This window comes from Schistocerca cancellata, chromosome 10 (genome assembly GCF_023864275.1).
Source record: "Schistocerca cancellata isolate TAMUIC-IGC-003103 chromosome 10, iqSchCanc2.1, whole genome shotgun sequence".
NCBI classification, from domain to species: Eukaryota; Metazoa; Arthropoda; class Insecta; order Orthoptera; family Acrididae; genus Schistocerca; species Schistocerca cancellata.
Genome location: NC_064635.1, coordinates 176010089 through 176026755, shown reverse-complemented (window position 1 = coordinate 176026755; position 16667 = coordinate 176010089). Strand labels below are relative to the sequence as shown.

Sequence of the window (16667 nt, the reverse complement as noted above, 5' to 3'; positions counted from 1 at the left end):
GGTTTCTTGCGGATTGGCAGTCCATTCTTCACGGAGTGCTGCACTGAGGAGAGGTAACATTGTCGGTTGGTGTGGCCTGGTACGAAGTAGGCGTTCCAAAACATCCCAAAGGTGTTCTACAGGATTCAGGTCAGGACTCTGTGCAGGCCACTCCATAACAGGGATGTTATTGTCGTGTAACCAATCCGCCACAGACAGTGCGTTATGAACAGGTGCTCGATCGTGTTGAAAGATGCAATCGCCATCCCCGAATTGCTCTTCAACAGTGGGAAAGAAGAAGATGGTTAAAACATCAGCGTAGGCCTGTGCTGTGATAGTGCCACGCAAAACAACAAGGGGTACAAGCCCCCTCCATAAAAACACCATAACACCACCGCCTCCGAATTTTACTGTTGGCACTACACACGCTGGCAGATGACGTTCAGCGGGCATTCGCCATACCCAGACCCTGCCATCGGATCGCCACATTGTGTACCGTGATTCGTCACTCCTCACAACGTTTTTCCACTGTCCAATCGTCCAATGTTTAGTCTCCTTACACCAAGCGAGGCGTCGTTTGGCATTTACTGGCGTGATGTGTGGCTTATGACCATGAAATCCAATTTTTCTCACCTCCCGCCTAAATGTCATAGTACTTGCAGTTGATCCTGATAGAGTTCGGAATGGCCTGGACAGATGTCTTACACATTACGACCCTCTTCAGCTGTCGGCGGTCTCTGTCAGTCAACAGACGAGGTCGACTTGTACGCTTCTGTGCTGTACGTGTCTCTTCACGTTTCCATTGCACTATCACATCGGAACAGTGGACCTACGTATGTTTAGGAGTGTGGAAATCTCGCGTACAGACGTATGGCACAAGTGACACCCAATCACCTGACCACGTTCAAAGTCCGTCATTTCTGCGGAGCGCCCCATTCGGCTCTCTCACAATAATGACTACTGATTGTCGCTGATATGGAGTACCTGGCAGCACACTGCAGGGGGGTGTCCCATACTTTTGATCACATAGTGTAGCTTCAAGTTCCAAGTATCAAACTGTAAAGATGTCTATAATACACGCTTACAAAGTTTCGCTGCACTTCTGAAAGTGATTTATCTATATCAGCGAAATAATAACACTCAAAATACTCTAAGCGCAATAGGGGCCGTCCCTAAAACACGTGACTTTACTGCAGGAGATGCTGCGGGTAGGATTCTCGTTCTGCGCATCCGAATGCTCACTCCATAGATATTTATACTGTGCTGTGGACCCCAAACAAAGACTTCGATAGCCCTGGACCTTTGGGTCAAGTCGGATTGTTTCGCCGGAACAAACAGTCTGTCGACGATACTTACGCCGAAGATCAGCGTTCACCGCAGGGAGAGAGCACAGGACAGAGAGATCTTTCTTCGTTTCGGCTTCAGTCCTGAAAACGTCAGGACACGCGAGCTTCGCACCCATCAGCAGCTATGATGTAAAATACACACAAAAGTAACATGGATTTGTGAAAGGGCATTATGCAGACATTCATGTTCAAATGAAGTACTTATTTGTATTAATGAATATGAGCTCAAATTCAGTCAGTTGTAACACACTGACAGAAAAAAAATAATCCCAACAGCAAACAGAAGCTGTGCAAGATAAGAGAAAGTTGGTAGGCGTGTTTCTACATCTGACAGATCACGTCTTTTCGGATTTCACGCTTGTCATATAACAGTGGCGCTTCGACCATAAATATAATAGACTGGCCCTGACGTCATTTTCGTGGCTCCAACATCTCTGGGCTAAAGTCACGTAAATGTTCGCAAAACATGGTTGTTTCGTGTTGCGCTTATCGCTGTACTCAGCGTTTTGTCGGGTTAAAATGGTTCAAATGGCTCTGAGCACTATGGGACTTAACTTCTCAGAGCATCAGTCGCCTAGAACTTAGAACTACTTAAACCTAACTAACATAAGGATATCACACACATCCATGCCCGAGGCAGGATTCGAACCTGCGACCGCAGCGGTCGCGCGGTTCCAGACTGCAGTGCCTAGAACCGCACGGCCACGTTTTGTCGGGGGAAACGGCATTACATTTCACGTGTAAGTGTTTCTATGATAGTGCAGATGCGTTAATTGAAATCTGCTGAAGCGACTTTTATATGTTTTTGACACTTGAAATAGAGTATCACGTAAATTAAAGTGTTGAAAGTGATGCCTGTAAAGTCAGACTCATATTACATTTTGGAAAGTATCTGTGATAATTCAGTTACAGAAGTAAGTATAACTGTTCCTCGTTCCTACTCATAGGTTCCCTAAGGATGAAAAAAACCGAAGGCAGCTTGGGATACAGGCCCTGAAACGGAAAAACTTCAAAGTCTCACTTTTCATCTAAAATATCATTTTTTTTAAAAACTGATAGTTTAAACTTTTGTAAAAATAGTGGAAACTGAACCTTTGAAGTGCACCTAAAGTTGATACTCTAAAATGGACGTGCTCCTGAAGTCGACAATTTTGGCACCTATAGTTGACATAATTCTCATATCCCATTTTCTTTTATAAGTGACTAGAGCTCAAAACGCGGCGAATAGAATGTTTAAAGTTTTGACACGAGCCCACTCTTACTGTTTAAAAGAATTTTAACGACATTTTACTTTAATTGATATATATCTCCGAATCCGGCTCCAGCTACTGCCGGGTCTGGGTGCTGATGAGTCCTCTCCATTTGTCTCGGTCCTCCCACCACTTTTCTTCCTCCACTTGCTGCCAGGTCACACCTCTCCTTTCAACAGATATTCTCACTGCCATTTTCCACCGTGTTCTTGGGTGCCCTCTAGGTCTTTTCCCATCCATCTTTAGTTCTTCCATAATTTTGGGGAGTCTCTGCCCATGCATCCTCTTAACATGCCCATACCATCTTAATCTCTTTCTTTCCATTTCTTCTCTCATACTTTCTTGTTTGAGGACCTTTCTAGTCTCTACATTCCTTACTCTGTCCACTCTTGTTTTTCCCTTAACTGCTCTGAGAAATTTCATTTCCCCTGCTTGCAGTCTGCTCCAGTCCCTCTCTGTCATTGTCCACGTTTCTCCACCATAGGTGAAAATAGTGATGTAATAATTCTTATACATAAGGAGTTTTGCTCTTTCTGAAACTTCATTATTCCAAATCAGGTGTTTTATTGTTTGGTAGAAATTGCCTCCCTACTGTAACCTCCTATTAATTTCGTTAGTTATTCTTCCATCCCTAGATATTTCACTCCCTAAATAAGTCAAACTTTCTACCACTCTGAGGGGTTCTCTCCTTAATATATTAACCCTCAATGGAAAAATGGAAGAAATGACAATGTACTAACAGAGAGGAAGTTAAAAATATTGGGATTAATTGATAGTTTATAGTAATTTCGTCCCGCTGCCCACCAGAGTGGCGCTCGATGTATTTGTTAGATTTTATAAATGTTGCTGTGAACAAATCCAGGTCAAATGTAGTTCTGGCTAATTTTTCCCAAATAAAAAAGTAATTTTTGTTAGAAGCGTTTGGCAGTCAATTGAGAAATGTGGGCAAAATACGATACAAACATAGGATGGCAGACCGCTGATTTGAAATCACGCCACGTTTTGCCAACAGTCACGTGGTTTATGTTGGAGCCACACCGGCTCTATAGCTTCTGCACAGCAAGGCCAGTCTACTAGTATCTATGGTCGAAGCAGTGGCGTTAGCAGCGCCACTATGAGGATTCAAATCAGATTTGCTTTCATTACGCGCTGTAACGGTCGTGAGCGTTAGTTCTTTGTAAGATCGGACGCAGTGAGTTGATGTTCGTCAAAAATTCCTGTAAGACGAAGAAGACTCCATTATCACGAACTCGCTAAGTTTGAACGAGGTCGTGTAACAGACCTACGAGAAGGTGGATATTCCTTCCGTGATACTGCAGAAAGACTTGACAAGAATGTAGGCATCGTGCATGAGCGAGGGCAGCGGCGGTACAAAATTACCGACCCATCAGTCTGCTGAGCGCGGTCAGCAAGATCGTTGAGAAGGTAATACTAAAACGACTCACCAGGCACTGTATCACAAACGACACCCTGAGACCGGAGCAATTCGCTTTCAGGAATCACCACTCAACAACACAACAACTCCTCCGCGTCGTTGAATACATAACACACGGATACAACACAAACGAAGCGACTGGGGCGGTTTTCCTGGACATCGAAAAGGCTTTCGATCGTCTATGGCACAACGGCCTAATAAGCAAATTCAGCGACGCAGGGTTCCCCGACGAGCCCATACGTCTCATGCACTCATATCTCACGGACAGGAGTTTCAACACCGACGTGCAGGGCAAACAATCGACACGACATGGTATCCAGGCAGGAGTACCCCAAGGAAGCATCCTAGGGCCCATACTGTTTAACCTCTACATTAACGACCTCCCAGCTACACACAACACGACGGTAGCAATCTACGCGGATGACACCGCCATCCTTGCGCAAGATTGGAAGACGTCTAACATTAATTCACGACTACAGAGTGCACTCAGAACGGAGGAGCCTTGGCTGGTGAAATGGCGTGTTAGAGTAAACGTCGACAAGTGCGAAGCCGTTCTGTTCACTAGAAGACCGAAGAAACTGCGCAAAGATCAGCACTGCAACCCAATAACACTACACACACGCCCAATACCTCGGTGTCTGGCTGGACAGGAAACTACTCTGGGGGGAGACCACATTCAACACGTGACCAACAAAGCAAACGCGAGGCTCAAACAACTCTACCCTATGCTTAACAGGCGTAGCACACTGAATAGGAGGGTGCCTAGGTCCATGTACATGACACTTATTCGACCCCTGATGACGTACGCAGCCCCTGTCTGGGGATACGCTGCGCCCACTCGCCTGCGCCGTCTGCAGCTCATACAAAACAAAGTACTCAGAATCATAAGCAACGCTCCGCGCTACACACGCATCGCGGACCTTCACCGGGAATACCGGCTAGATACCATCTTGCAGGTATTCCAAAAACTCTCCACACGACTGTACACTAACACGAGACACTCGCGCAACCCGTTTATCCTTTCCCTGGGTAACTACGACCACAATCATAGATGGAAACATAACAGACCAAAGAGACTACTGGCTAGGAACTAAACAGCTATGGTCCACAGCACGCTAACAAGACAGTACTGGCGGGCCGCTGCAACACAGCTACTACTGGTAACCCCAGATGCACGACCCGCCGAAAAACAGGCAACCGCAGGGAAACCGTACTGTACACAGCACGCAAACTAACCACACACACCCCCTACACTGTCTGTGAGCCGATCTATGACCGACCGCCCACTAATGCACAACGACCTTGAACTGTTGCAGGGACGCAGCAACTGCAGCAAGCCCCGCAACGAGCTCCAGCAACGACAAAGGTAACGATGCACGATACCTCGCACTAAAATAACCACACGTTGAATGCACTGTCGCAGATAGCAAGCCGCTACTGCCCTTCCTACCCGTCCTACTGTCGCAGAGGTTTTTTTCCCTTGGCGCTTGCCTTGGCGCTTTCTTTCCTCTGCCCTTACAGCCGCTACCCTTCGATCGCTTTCGTCCACTTTCTATCTCCTGATGGACCATGTTAATGAGTAATCTTACCCAGACGCACGGATAACATCACAGCCCGCTTCCTGTGACTCCTGATTCAAAAACTAACTGTTATACGGAGGTGACAGTAGAACTTTTGGTTTGGTCACCACGTTGGTGTGGGCGTGGAGGGGCCCCATCCAAAAAAATAGGTCATGAGACGGTATGGTCACAAGAAGACAGGGTTCTGGTCGGTCATGTGGCACTACCGAGAAGGAAGACCTGCCTCGTACAGTGCTACGTCTGCAGAAGCAATTCGAGCAGCAGTTCGCGCCACAGTGGCAGAACGAACTGTTACAGAAGGGTTAATTCAAGGACAGCCCCGAGCGAGACGCCCTGTAGCGTACGTCCCACTGACCCCAAACCACCGCTGTTTGCTACCTCGGTGATGTCAAGCGAGAGCTCACTGGAGGTCTGATGTGTTTTCTGTTGAAAGCTGGTTCTGCCTCGGTGCCAGTGACAGCAGTATGCTGGTTAGGAAGGGGCCAGGTGAGCGCTTGCAACCAACCTGTCGGCGGCCTACACCCACTAGCCCTACACCCGGAGTCAACGTTCTGGGGTGCGATTTCGTATGACAGCAGGACCACTCTCGTGGTTACTCCACGCACCCTGACTGCAAATCTGTACGTCAATCTCGCGATTCGACCTGTTGTGCTGCCATTCACAAACAACATTCTAGGGGGGTGTCTTCCAACAGGATAATAGGGGGGGGGTGTCTTCCAACAAGATAACGCTCGCCCACATACCACTGTTGTAGCCCAACATGCTCTAAAGAGTGTCAGCGTGTAGCCTCGGCCAGATCGGTCTCCAATCAAGTACATTGGCAAATCATCGCTCAAAAACTCTAGCATCATCCACAAACAGCATTTACGTGCAACAGGCATGGAACTACATCGCACAAACGGACATTCTGCACCTGTAAAACCCAATCCGTGCTTGTTTGCATGCATATATTCAACATTCTGGCAGTTGGACAAGTTATTAACTTACCACCATTTCATATTTACAATGGTTTATCTCGTTCTCACATTAAACTGTGATCTTGCAATATTAATAACTTAAATACGAGGGTTGGACTTTTAATAGTGGCAACTATTTATTTACAGCTCGTAAAAAATAGATACGCGTTTCAAAGTTTTACTAACCTTGAGAGTAGTCACCAGCATTGTGTATAACCCGTTGCCAGCGATGGGGAAGTCGTAGGATACTCTTCAAAGGGAACCTCCCCATCGCACCCCCCTCAGATTTACTTATAAGTTGGAACAGTGGATAGGCCTTGAAAAACTGAACACAGATCAATCGAGAAAACAGGAAGAATTTGTGTGGAACTATGAGAAAAATAAGCAAAATATACAATCTGAGTAGTCCAAGCGCAAGATAGGCAACATCAAGGATAATGTGACCTCAGGAGCGCCGTGGTCCCGTGGTTAGCGTGAGCAGCTGCGGAACGAGAGGTCCTTGGTTCAAGTCTCCCCTCGAGTGAAAAGTTTATTTTTTTATTTCCAGACAATTATTATCTGTCCGTCCGTCCGTCCGATGCGATCACTTTTTTGGGAGTGATTATCACATCCACAAGAAAACCTAAATCGGGCAAGGTAGAAGAATCTTTTTACCCATTCGCCAAGTGTACAAGTTAGGTGGGTAGATGCGATCACTTTTTTGGGAGTGATTATCACATCCACAAGAAAACCTAAATCGGGCAAGGTAGAAGAATCTTTTTACCCATTCGCCAAGTGTACAAGTTAGGTGGGTAGACAACATATTCCTGTCATGTGACGCACATGCCGTCACCAGTGTCGTATAGAATATATCAGACGTGTTTTCCTGTGGAGGAATCGGTTGACCTATGACCTTGCGATCAAATGTTTTCGGTTCCCATTGGAGAGGCACGTCCTTTCGTCTACTAATCGCACGGTTTTGCGGTGCGGCCGCAAAACACAGACACTAAACTTATTACAGTGCCCAGAGACGTCAATGAACGAACGGACAGATCACAACTTTGCGAAAATAAAGGAAGTAAACTTTTCACTCGAGGGAAGACTTAAATCAAGGGCCTCTCCTTCCGCAGCTGGTCACGCTAACCACGGGACCACGGCGCTCTTGAGCTCACATTATCTTTCATGTTGTTTATATTCCGCATGGACTACTCAGTTTGTATATTTTGCTTATTTTTTTCATACTTACACACAACTTCTTCCTGTTTTCTCGACTGATCTGTGTTCAGTTTTTCATGGCTTATCCACTTATCCAAATCTGAGGGGGGTGCGATGGGGAGGTTCCCTTGTTAGCAGTGCCAGCTGTGTTGACAGTTCGAGCGGCGCGGTCTATTGCCCGACGAATTTGTAGCAGTTCTGAAGCAAATGCCGTGAAGTGTTTCCTTCAGTTTAGAAATCGAGTTGAACTCAGGAGGGCTTAAGTCAGGGGAGTGCAGTAGGTGGTATAGCACTTAGCAGCCCCATCTGTCAAACAAATCAGTAACAGCTTGCACTGTACGTGTTTGAGCATTGTCTAGCAAAATGATGCTCAGGTCCTCCAGAAAGTGTCATCACTTCCGTCACTAAGATGGTCATAGGTCGTGTTCCAGAAATGAACAGCATAAGGACAGAAGTGATGACACTTTCTGCAGGACCTGACCATCAGTTTGCAGGATAATGCTCAAGCACGTACAGTGCCAGCTGTTACTGATTAGTTTAACTGATGGGGTTGCTAAGTGCTATACCACCTACTGCACTCCTCTGACGTAAGCCCTCGTAAGTTCAAGTAGATTTCTAAACTGAAGGAAACACTTCACGGCATTCACTTCAGTACTGCTACAAATTCGTCGGGCAATAGACCGCTCCGCTCGAACCGTGAACACAACTGGCACTGCTAAGAGTATCCTACGACTTCAACATCGCTGGTAACGGGTTATACACAATGCTGGTGACTACTCTGAAGGTCAGTAAAACTTTGAAATCCGTATCTGTACAAGCTGTAACTAAATAGTTGCCACTATTAAAGTTCGAACGCTCGTATGTTACAAAGTCAAATATATTCCGGAAATTTCATTGCCCTATTTAATTATTTTTTGCTGTTGCGATTATTTTCAGTCAGTGTGTTTATTAAACATTTAAAATCATGTCTCATGTTACCGTTTAAATCTCTGACACCCAAACCTCCAGATGTCAGGCACTCACACTGGCACCAAACCTTGTGTGGCGATAGAGCACCAACCAAAACACCGATTTAATTCGTGCTGTGTGCCGTCGCCCAGTAGAAGATGCGAAAACGATAATAAAAAGTTACACGAGAACTACGTAGTATAGGTAAACGCTCTCTGTGAGCTCTAATTGCGAACATCTCTGCTAGGTGACGTGGTAGAGCGTCGGATCCTCGTAAAAAAGGTGACGAGTTCGCAACCCGCTGATGGCGATTTTTTCTTTAACAGATTACGCATGAAATTTTTATGTGGGAAAACATTTTTCTGCCATGTACAATGACGTGTGAGAGTTGTTAGCGAAGTTCTTTTGGCAGTCTGCTTTCGCTTCGTTAGTTGAAAGTAGCAAACCTATAGAGTACCTTTGCATACATAAGTGTGGTGTTAGCTATTTGGGCACCAAAGTAGCTGACGATGGTCGAAGCAGACATGGTATAAAATGTTGTTGTTGTTGTGGTCTTCAGTCCTGAGACTCGTTTGATACAGCTCTCCATGCTACTCTATCCTTGTCAAGATTCTTCATCTCCCAGTACCTACTGCAGCCTACATCCTTCTGAATCTGTTTAGTGTATTCATCTCTTGGTCTTCCTCTACGATTTCTACCCTCCACGCTGCCCTCCAGTACTAAATTGGTGATTCCTTGATGCCTCAGAACATGTCCTATCAACTAATCGCTTCTTCTAGTCAAGTTGTGCCACAAACTCCTCCCCAATTCTATTCAATACCTCCTCATTAGTTACGTGATCTACCCATCTAATCTTCAGCATTCTTCTGTAACACCACATTTCGAAAGCTTCTATTCTCTTCTTGTCTAAACTATTTATCGTCCATGTTTCACTTCCATACATGGCTACACTCCATACAAATACTTTCAGAAACGACTTCCTGACACTTAAATCAATACTCGATGTTAACAAATTTCTCTTCTTCAGAAACGCTTTCCTTGCCATTGCCAGTCTACATTTGATATCCTCTCTACTTCGACCATGATCTGTCATTTTGGTCCCTAAATAGCAAAACTCCTTTACCACTTTTAAGTGTCTCATTTCCTAATCTAATTCCCTTAGCATCACCCGACTTAATTCCACTACACTCCATTATCCTCGTTTTGCTTTTGTTGATGTTTATCTTATACCCTCCTTTGAAGACACTGTCCATTCCGTTCAACTGCTCTTCCAAGTCCTTTGCTGTCTCTGACAGAATTAAAATGTCATCGGCGAACCTCAAAGTTTTTATTTCTTCTCCATGGATTTTAATACCTACTCCGAATTTTTCTTTTGATTCCTTCACTGCTTGCTCAATATAGAGATTGAATAACATCAGGGAGAGGCTACAACAGTCTCACTCCCTTCGCAACCACTGCTTTCCTTTCATGCCCCTCGACTCTTATAACTGCCATCTGGTTTCTGTACAAATTGTTCCTCTGAGTCTACAAATGCCAGAAAAGTCGGTTTTCCCTGATCAAAAGAATCCGGACAGCCATATGTAATGCGGAGCTGACGACTCGATGTCATGAGGGACGGATCTGGAAGTGCCAAGGGTGGCAGGGAGTATTATGTTTGAAGTAGAGCACGAGGAACAGCAGAGTGCGTGGGCCAGGAGCATGTGAACTAGTCGCTGGACGTCAGTAAGTCACAAATCAGTCAGGGACATTTCACCACTTCTAAAGCTGCCCAGGTCGCTGTGGTGACGTCACCAAGCAGACCGCGTGTCCTGACGGACGGGGACCATCGAGTACTGCGGAGGGTGGTTGTACAAAAATGTCATGGAATCAGCGGAAGGAATCACACTTGAGTTCCAAAGTGCTACGAACGATCTAGTGCATGGTGAGTTGAAAAGAATGGAGTACAATGGTCGAACAGATGCTCCTAGGCGGTACTATTTTGTAGTCAATGCTAAGTGGTGCTTGATAAGGTGACGCCACTAGACAGTGAGTGATTGATCACACTATGTGTCAATCCGATGGAAGGGTTTGAGTTTCGCGAATGCCTCGAGAACATTACCTGCCATAATTGTAGTGCCAGCAATGAGGTGAAGTGCGGAGCACATGGGTGTGCTAAGGAGGTATTTTTCGTGTTAGAATGTTGTCCCTGCATTATCCTCAAGACAACGCAATGTGGGGAAGGATATGAACACATTTTACAACGTCGTGTACTGTTTACAGTAGAGGAACGGTTTGGAGACTATGATTGTATGAACATAACAATGCACCCTGTCATAAAGCATAATATGTGAGGCAACGGTTTGTAAAAAAGCACTCCGTCTTCAGGCCACGAGTGGCCTACCGGGACCATCCGACCGCCGGGTCATCCTCCGTGGAGGATGCTGATAGGAGGGGCGTGGGTTCAGCACACCGCTCTCCCGACCGTTATGTTGGTATTCTTGACCGAAGCCGCTACTATTCGGTCGAGTAGCTCCTCAATTGGCATCACGAGGCTGAGTGCACCCCGAAAAATGGCAACAGCGCATGGTGGCCAGGATGGTCACCCATCCAAGTGCCAACCACACCCGACAACGCTTAACTGCAGTGATCTCACGGGAACTGGAGTATTCACTGCGGCAAGACCGCTCCCCGAGGCAATAGTTTGTGGACAATAATATCCCTGAAATGAAATGGACTGGCCCGCCCTGAGTACCAACCCGAACCCAATGAGTACCCTTGGAATGACCCAGAATGTCGATTTCGCTCCAGTTTCGGTTTGGCAAATGCGTGGAGAACGTTACCTGCCATCATGTGTAGTGCCAGCAATGAAGTGCGGAGCACTTGGGTGTGCTATAGAGGTGTTTAGGATGTTGTCCCTTTATTGTCCTTAAGAAGATGTGGAAGGATATGAACACATGTTACGGCATCGTGTGCTTTGTACGGTATAGGAACAGCCGGAGACGATAATTGTATCAGCATAACAATGCACCCTGTCATAAAGCATAATCTGCGAGGCAATGGTTTGTGGACTAGCCTGCCCTGAGTTCCAACCTGAACCCAATGAGTACCCTTGGAATGAGTCACAACGTCGATTTCACTACAGAGCATCCAACATCAGTACCTCCTCCGGTTTCGGCTCTTCAGGAGGAATGCACTGCTCTTCCTCCACAGGCATTCCGACACCGCTTTGAAAGTTTTCTCAGCAGAGTTCATCATAAAGGCGAAGTGTGGACACACTCCATATCAATAGCCAGAAATAGGTGTCTGAATAGTAGAATTGTGAAGGACGTACTGTTGGTAGGCATTCGTGTGTGTAATACATCAGAGTTTAGTGTTCTAGTAATGGTATTCTTTGTACCCCTTGGGTATGGTGTAAGCTGACAGTGGATTAAATTCACGTGGTTCTACTAACAGAACAGCGTTCTTCCCAAATCATATAGCGATCGAGGTTGCTAAGGTAGTGTTCGGCACTGGACTTTCAACCGCAAGAAGTTAGAACCCCTGACTTATTTCCTATGACTTCACTGAAAAGACTATGGCCTGCCTCCTGCCCCATCATTGCCAGATTCGACCTAAGTTTGTGTGTCTTTTATATATGTATAAATTATATATGTAATGTATGTAATTGTTGTGTTAAATGGTCAAAGGGTAAATAAATAAAAAAATAAGTCAGTGCTACCCAAGACACATTAAGAGACCGCACTTATCCTTTAATTTGCAGACGCGCGGGGTAGCTGTGCGGTCTTAGGCGGCTTGCCACGTTTCGAGTCCTCCCTCGGGCACGGCTGCCAGTGTTGTCCTTGGCGTAAGTTAGATTAAGTAGTGTGTAAGCCTAGGGACCGGTGACCTTAGCAGTTTGGTACCACAGGAACATACCACAAAATTTAATTTTCACCGAAAAGTAGAGGAAGTGTAATTTAAGATATTTAGCCATTTCACCTCCTGTATATTAATGAGCCGGTAGGGTTTGTCTGCCAGTGAAAAAAAAAAAAAAAGGTTCAAATGGCTCCGAGCACTATGGGACTTAACAGCGGAGGTCATTAGTCCCCTACAACTCAGAACTACTTAAACCTAACTAACCTAAGGACATCACCCATATCCATGCCCGAGGCAGGATTCGAACCTGCGACCGTAGCGGTCGCGCGGTTCCAGGCTGAAGCGCCTAGAACCGCTCGGCCAATCCGGCCGGCGCCAGTGAATAACTGTGACACTTTAAAATTTATTTTGTCTTTCGCGAGGAATACTTTATATCTAGCACTACACTAAGATTCATATCACATATTTTAATGGGTGGTGAGACTTCTGCTGGGGGTGAGTGACAATATATACAAAATTCAAACGACGGAATCATTTGTGTAGTTGTGAGCAAAGCGAACATTTCCCAAGAAACTGTTAAGAGAAAAACCGAAGTCTAAACGTTTACCAGTGAAAAGTAGCCCAATGAAATGCAATGCCTCCTTGTATCGACCTTATGTTCAATGTCGCGCGTAATATTCTACAAAATAAGCGAAGATTCTTTAAATACAGGGTCATTGAATTTACTTCAAGATTTTGGATTTTCAAAAAGGGCACAGTGGAACTGATGTTGCAACCACCTCGAGCTACCAGTCTGGCATCGAAACTTATAAGATTTTTTTTTTTTTTTTTTTTTTTGGAGGGGTGGGGGTGTCATTGTTACGCTAGAGGGAAAACTAAAAAGATTTGGATTATCGGCAAGATGTAGGGGAATCAACTAGATCTTGCAAGGAGATACTGGCTGATAAGAGCAATAACTAAAAGTTACAACACCTAAGCTTTTATAAATAAAACCGTCCTGTGCATAATACATGGTAACAGGCGGAGTTCTTTACAACCTGTGAAGCGATCTGAAAGATTTTGTAAACAAACTGAAATGAAATAAGAGAGGGCATATCATTTAACAGTAGTATCAGAAGCGTGCTTACAAACAGGCAAAATCAAGGGAACAACACGACATTTGATGTGTACCGTATACGTAATGGGGGGGTCTCACCACCCATCCCCTTCTTACCCTCTTTCTCATGGGGAAGGAGGGAGAGGCATTCGCGTACATAACAAATTTCGTAATGCTCTGATTTTGGTTCTACCTGCCTACGAACAGACTTCTGATGTGGTACTATTCAAGTTTGTATGTCATTTTTCCGACTGCATTTTCAAAATAAAGTACAGCTGAAGCAGTAAGCAAGTGTTTGCTAAACACCGTCAAACGTTAATAATAAGATACAAATTTTAGCCATGAAACGAGCTTCAGAACTGGACGTTTCTCCTACAGCCTGCTAATATGCAAAGGCGATTTGCCTAGACGGGAGGCAAAACAGTGACACTGATTGCACTGCTATTCAAAGAAGTTCTGTTGCAATGAATAATCTTAGGCACCACAGTTAAAACTCCATTACTCGAATTCTTCCACAGCATCACACACACACACACACACACACACACACACACACACACGTCTTTACTGGCTGATTCATTCCACGTAAAATGACGTGGGAGTTCAGAAAGATTAACTTGCATGGGAATGCTGTAGAACAAGAATCTGCAGCAAGGGACAATTAAATTCAAGCGATATTTTCTGCTTCTTGTTTGTAGTACTGATGACAATGAACAGACAACCGTTTACGGTCGCGGAGGCGAGCTTTCATAATGAATGTAATACGCAATTTATTAGACTATTAACCATTATAAGAACGTAATATGAACCCATTTCTACCAAAACAGGTCCATCCGTACATAAGCAAATATCCTACATTATGTCAAGGACATGCAACCGATAAACTTTCTCAATACTTCTTCCTGCTGAATGTACTCTCACATTTCTATCGTAAAACATTTCCACGTTTACGAACGGAAAAGCGTGACAGCGGACGGCTACAAAAAGTTTTGATTTCACGTTCACAGTTCCATGCTGTCACAGCCACGGTACTAAAATATAATACACTAAAGGTGTAAACAAAACTACAAGTCATGTCATGAAAACAAAACTGCCGGTACCTCACAATATATTCCTTTCAGCTCGCCCACGCACACATCAGCAAATCAATATTTCCCCGTCACATGCACACATCCTAGCATACAGGCCTTAATAGGAGAACAATTGAATATCTTTCCCCAGCTGCATTTGTTATTAATCAGCGCATCTCTGCAACAAACGACACCACAGCCGTCTTGAACTTCACAACTATACGGTTTGAAATATCAAACCCACAAAGATATTACAGTCAAAGAACGTACTGTCTTTCCTAGGATTATCTCGACGCGATCGATTGTTTAATGACGTCGTCATGTTACGTACCTTAGAAGGAGGTAGAACTGGTTTCCGGATGAATAATGCTAGAAGCTGACAAGGTTGCACTGCACAGCGCTGAAACACGGGCAACTGACAATCTCCTCACTCGGCTTCTCTCTCTCACCGACTGCCGCTAGCCGTTTTCACGAGACCGAGGTCTGGCAAGCCAGCGACGTCACAGTTAAGTGGGGTGGGGGCTGGCGAGTGGTGGGGGGACAGAGAGGGAAAACAACGCTCGCGCGCCGGCATTTGCATGAAACGGCAGGCGTGCCTCGAAAGCGACAGGGACTTCAGCTTCGGGGAAAAGCGCTTTTGCGGAAAAGTGTACTTGATTGCAAACGACTGTGAAATGCACGGCAGAGAGTGCTACCCACGGGCGTCACCAGCACTAAATTATTGGGGACGACGATTCGATAGATAAGGTATGGATAACAAGGGTTTCTTATTATTTTTATGTTACTTACACGTCAAGTTCCATAGGACCAAATTGAGGAGCAAATCTCCAAGGTCATGGAACGTGTCAGTACATTAAATTACGACATGAAAGTAATAACAGATAAAAATAAAATGTTTATGAACCCGAAAAAGGTCAAGCCATAAGTTTAAGCAATTTCAGTCAACAATACAACAGAATGAGATTTTCACTCTGCAGCGGAGTGTGCGCTGATATGAAACTACCTGGCAGATTAAAACCGTGTGCCGGACCGAGACTCGAACTCGGGACCTTTGCCTTTCGCGGGCAAGTGCTCTACTGTGTCTGGCAAGAGATCGAATCTGATCCCGGTATCCGAGACACCACTGTTTCGAAACAGTGAAACAGCCGTTTCGAAACACTAAAACAGTTCCACGTATCGATACACTGTATCGAAACAATGGCCAAGTCTACTCACAGTCCTGTGTTATACTGCACTTGTCAAGAACGAAAGCTATGAAGAGAGTTCCAAGGCACTTCATCAGTACTGTCTAGCTTTAAAAGGCAAAGGACAGGTGGTAAGTAAATATATATTATAAAATATATTCCAATTTACTCGTTTTGCCTCTTCAGTGTAGTATAACACCTGGTTTATAGGAATTAACCAAAACAGGAGATACTAAGCGGTTGTCCGAAGGCATGGTTCCATATGAATTTCCGTCGCTTGAAGAACTTTACAGGCAAGAATATTCTGAAATGGCTGTCCAAGTAGTTAGGCATGGAATACTTGGCCAACCTGGCATGAAGAAATAGGTTTCATTGGAAAAATTATTGTTGCAGAAAAAACGACAGGATATAGTAGCTCCATACACGAAAACCAATATTCGATTTTTGAAAACGGACCTTGAACTTTTTCATGTAGGATACAACGTAAGATCCCTGAAAGATGGTTCAAATGGCTCTGAGCACTATGGGACTTAACATCTGTGGTCATCAGTCCCCTAGAACTTAAGGTACGGTTACACTGGGATACATGTATCGCGACATGTATGAGCGACATGTCAATTTGACATGTCGCGATACATCACCTCATACAAAAATTCACGGAACTTGTATGCGGATCCTCGAGCTCATACATGTCGCGTATACATTTTGTATATCGCTTTTTGGCCATATACGCGACATGTATGAGCGACATTTGCACTCGCGCATGCGCAGTACTACCATTTCCTGTCGTCTTGT

At 45.0% G+C, this 16667-nt stretch overlaps 1 protein-coding gene across 3 annotated transcripts in view; it reads right to left on the bottom strand.

The window, feature by feature from the left end:
- The window catches only part of LOC126106891 (uncharacterized), a 276906-nt gene extending 261767 nt beyond the window's left edge, over window positions 1–15139 (bottom strand). For all 3 annotated transcript variants that reach the window (XM_049913302.1, XM_049913303.1, XM_049913304.1), the window contains exon 1: window positions 15020–15139. The gene's annotated coding sequence lies outside the window, so the exon portion shown is untranslated. The remainder of the gene's footprint in view (window positions 1–15019) is intronic.
- Between the last annotated feature and the right edge of the window lie 1528 nt (window positions 15140–16667).